Source organism: Diospyros lotus, chromosome 1, assembly GCF_014633365.1.
Source record: "Diospyros lotus cultivar Yz01 chromosome 1, ASM1463336v1, whole genome shotgun sequence".
In the NCBI taxonomy this organism is placed as follows: Eukaryota; Viridiplantae; Streptophyta; class Magnoliopsida; order Ericales; family Ebenaceae; genus Diospyros; species Diospyros lotus.
The window spans coordinates 24,843,047-24,848,015 of record NC_068338.1 but is presented as its reverse complement, the minus strand read 5'-3'; the positions used below and the strand labels follow the sequence as shown (position 1 = coordinate 24,848,015).

Genomic DNA, 4,969 nt, shown 5'->3' with positions numbered 1-4,969 from the left:
ATCTTTTTCTTGTTTAATGTTTACTTCATTTACAGGGAAAAAAAATTCTCATGTTATAGTCACAAGTGGTTTTATTTTTTGGTCAGGCAATCATGTTATGATCACATTTTGGAGATTCTATTATATTGGCATATATCTTTGGATTCTAGTTATAAGAGTTCATAACTATTGTGATGGCAGAAGGAAGGAAATGTCAAGATGTTGGTTCCTTGGTCACATTGATAGATTTGTTATAGAAACAAATAAAAAACTGATTTATACATTTAGGACCATGAGGTCTACAGCCTGAGCCCAGATCAGCTGTCCCTTGGTTGTCCCACCAATGAAAATAAGCCACCTCATCAAATTTATACACATCGTCAAACAGTGATTATCCCAAACTAACAGCAAAAACTTAATGTTCTTCTCCCAAAATCCATTCTGTAATTAACAGGAAAAAACCCATCTCTTCCAGATGAAGAGATGAGTTTTTTTCCAGACAGAATACTTCCAGACAAAATATTTTCAGACAGAATAGATGATTTTTTTTATCTGGAAGAGATGAGTTTTTTCTTGTTAATTGCATAATGGATTTTGGAAGAAGAACTTTTAGTTTTTTGCCGTTAATTTGGGATAATCACTATTTGATGATGTGTATAAATTTGGTTAAAGTGGCTTATTCTCATTGGTGGGACAGCCAAGGGGACAGGGGTAGGAGCCAGCAAATCTGGGCTCCTACAGCCCCTTGAGATTTTGGGAAGGCCTTTTAAAATTCAAGAGATTATTCAACATCAGGAACTTTGTTCTTTTTCTTTTATGGCTGTTGAACCAATATAATTGTATTGATTATCAGAGAATTGTATGTTGAGAACAAAAAATATACCAACATATTTGGAGGTTGTAGTAGTATGTGGGGTAGTTTGTGATTTTATATTACTAATTTTTCAGAACCAAGGTCATGTTTGGTTGCTAGATGGGATGAAGTGGAATGGGACTTCCCCTGGAACAAAGGCGGGCTTGGTGCCCATCTAATCTTCCTTATTGGGGTACTTTTTCTTTTTGTGCTGAATACATATCCCTAACACCCACAAGGGGCGGAAATGCACTGAGGAAAACCAGGCAAGGTACCACATGCACTGAGCCACAACTTAAGCCAAACTCCTCAAAAGCAACAGTCAAGACTAAAAAATCCAATTAGCCCAACAACACAAAAAATAGAATCAACACAACACAATACAAGATAAAACAAACACAAATGGCAGGAAGCCTCTCTAACTACACTACAACACTAAACCACACCCAGGTCTCTACTACCAAAAAACAATAGGACAAACAAAACAAAGGAAAGAACCGAAATTCATAGCCGAAACAACAAATAATCAAAAACTAGCAATGAGGAAGATCCGGCTTCAGCTAACAGACTTCTCCATTCTGACAATATCAACAGGTCCAACCATAACAGAGTAGTCATGAAACACCTTGCTCAGATCTGTTTGGGCAATGAAAGGGTAACCCTTGTTTCAGCCATAAACCTTTGACATCTCTCACTGCAGCCCTATATCAAAAACAGGAAATAACACCATTGAGATGCAACGGATGGTTACCATTTGAGCAAAGGATGCCCCAGCAAAGCCAACTGCAGGAGGTTCACGGTCTGGCCTGGGTACCAGATCCAGCATCACAGCTATGATAAATTCATTTTAAATAACCCTTACCAACTTAATCCATATTTTACAATTTGAATAATATATTACACTATAATACTCATGATACAAATATAACATATAAGTAGATGTACACATATGGTGGAGGCAATCAATCATGGATTTTCAGAGAAAGGATTTTCACAATCTAGTCCAGCCCTATTACAACCTATTGTTATTGCCCAATGAACCCTTGCCCAAGTGGTGGCCAATTGTCATATGATTATGGGTCATGCAACTACATTATAATTCATAGTTGCTAAAATGAAAATGAAAAATTTCTTTATTATTGGTAATTACTATGATTTTCTTTTTATATAGTTTGAATTGGGATTTAGGACTAACTTTGTTTACACAAAGCAATGTTTTGAGAATATTTTTGTCGTCTTGGAACAGGCCTGCTAATAGCAGTGAGCTGCAATCACTTCCGAGTAATGAACTACCAAGAATTTCTCTTTAATGACATAGGTGATCGTGTAGCTCAAATTCTACATGTTGAATTACTTCATCATGCTTCTCAAAACAAGCTACTGAGAAGAAGGAAGTTCTTATAGTGAACACACACTTAATTTTTCCTCATGATTCCAGCTACTGTTTTGTCCGGCTGAAACAGGTGATGGTTTGGAGTTACTGTATTTTAGGTTTTGATAGACCCAGAGATTTATGCCATTAGCTAATTCTAGATCTACTTTTTCCAATTGCCTCACCTTGCCTTGGTTTTTTTCCTGTAGGTGTACAAGATTTTACATTACATAGATTCTTACTGCCATGACTATAAACTCCCATCTGTTCCTGTCATTTTATGTGGGTAAGCTCTAAGCAACCTAAGAAGTTAACATGATAAATCTCTCTCTCTCTTAAATGATAGTAATATAAGATATCTTATCTGGTTCCTCCAATACTCAAAACTTTTTATAGGGATTGGAACGGCAGTAAGAAGGGGAACGTCTATAAGTTTTTGCAATCACAAGGTTTTATCTCTTCATATGACATTTTTCATCCCTACAACAATGATGGTGAAGATTTTTCTAAGGTTTGTGTGCGCCCATCATTGTTTATTTCTGAGCATTTTGCAATAAAGACACTTAAGTATTTGTTTATTTTTCAGTGGATTAGTCATCGTAACCACAGAGGCAATGTATGTGGAGTAGATTTTATTTGGTTTCGCAATCCTAGAAAACACCTCAGGCCACTTAAAGAAAGCTTCATGGAAGCAGTTCTTGGTAACATCAATGTCCGTAGCATAGAACATTTGATTGGTTTTATTGTGGTTGTTAATTTATGAAAATGATGGTGAATTGCTTACCTTTGTTTTCCTTTTTGTTTTGGAATTGTCACTCAGCAGAACTTGTTACACAACTTGTCAACAAAAGGCATTGGCCCTCTGGACTTCCTTGAAACAGATGGTTGTTGCATCACCTATTCTCAGCTTTCCCGAGCTCTTGGAACAGTAAATAATGTTTTGAGTTTAAATTGCTTCCGTTATGATTTGATACCTTTAATTTATTTTATCTATATTTTTTTTTGTTTTTTTAATCTTGTTCTTATTTGTGTGTGTTGATGGACAGTTAAACCTGAGTGGCCAGTGTCAAGATGCCCTATCTACTGAAGACATGAAAAAGTTATGGGAGCACATGGACACAAATGGAGATGGTGTTATTGATCTATCAGACCTCACTGTATTTACTTTGCTCGTGCTGTTTCTTACTTTAATTTCTTCAAGTGAACTTGCTTGCTTTTTATCATCTTATGGTTAAATAAAACTTAGGTTGCCTCACTAAGCGCTTTTTTGGAACCGTCTTTGAAGGGGGTGTGGAATCCTTGCGGTCCAGTCCATCTGGAAGAAGACAATGAAGAAAATGGAGTGGGAACAGAAGAATTGCTTAGCACCCACTCTACAGAAACTACAATTGGCTTCACTGTCAACAAGGCAATGTTCCTTCCCCAGGAGGTTGAAAATGGGATGTGGCCTGAAAATTACTCTCTTTCGGACCACGCCCAGTTGACTGTGGAGTTCTCGGTGGTGCAATTGGGCGATTCTTGAGTTTTGTTGATTGTTTGCATTCCTGATCAATGAATAACTAGATTAGCATATATAGCAGTTTTTCTTGATCTTTCAAGCTCATTCATTGCCTTTTCTAATGTGAAGATATGCTCTTTAGGAAATGTGCCGTATAGTGCAAGCTTGTAAATATGTATTGGCTTATACACATACATGGTTTTGCCATATAGATGAGAAATTAATATATATGGTTTGCCAGTTTTTCGCTTAATGGGACTGAGACTGCAGCCTTTTCTTTTTTCAGATCAAAGAATGTATTTCAATCACTGTGCAATTTGTACACATTATTTTTTACAATACTCTGTTTTTTTGTTGGCTAAGCAAAAGAAGAAACTTGGGTAACTATAGCGTGTTGTCTTCTAATTTGGTAAAGCGGTTAGCATATTAGTCATCTAATTTGTTAAAAGGATCAGTGCACTGATCATTCAGAATATTTGAAAAAAAAAAAAACTCTTGATAAGAATCACCTTTTACAATATCACAAGTCATTTCGCTTTTAAACTAGTGGACCTTATACTGGCAACCACCTTAGCAATCAGTGGGCACTAAATTCAAATGTGGAACCTCAAGTCTCCACATTATATGAGGTATCACTGGCGAAGCTACCACTTTTGAGTGATTTCACATTCTGGTTATATTGTAAATCTATCTGACTGCTTATGTTACGCCCAGTGTGATTATGGCATTCAGACTGGTTCTGCATTTTGGTTGCCCAGTGAGCTAGGTAGGCGTTGGGACAAAAATATCTGGCTATTGCAAAGAAACTGTCAGGGTCTGATGTCAAGCAATTGCCAACAAAATCAAACTTGTTGTATGCCTTTGATTTGGGTTTTGGCCTCCAGAAACTCATTTTTCTTAGTCCACCTAAGGCCCTGGAAAAGTGGCCAATCCCCTTACTAACAGATGAACATTTCCAGATGGGCCTATTGGAACAAGGGTTTTTGGGTAGAAAAGAAAATAGAATGACAATGATCCGGATGAATCTAGTTTCTTTTAGTAACTTATTTATGTATATGCTTAATATATATATATATATATATATGAGCACATTAGTTTTGTTTTTTTTTTTCTTAGTATTTTTTTTTTATAGGATAAACATAACATCAAACAGACGCAAATCTAATCTGTGTGAGGTGGACAAGGGATAAAAGAACTGTAATGCATATATATATATATATTGATGTCTGGGCTAAAATTAGTACCGACTAAAATCTATTCTAACTCT

The 4,969-nt window shown here is 36.2% G+C and overlaps 1 pseudogene; it reads left to right on the top strand.

Moving 5' to 3' along the window:
• The first annotated feature begins 668 nt into the window (after positions 1–668).
• Positions 669–3,942, top strand: LOC127797432 (uncharacterized calcium-binding protein At1g02270-like; annotated as a pseudogene).
• Positions 3,943–4,969: the final 1,027 nt, after the last annotated feature.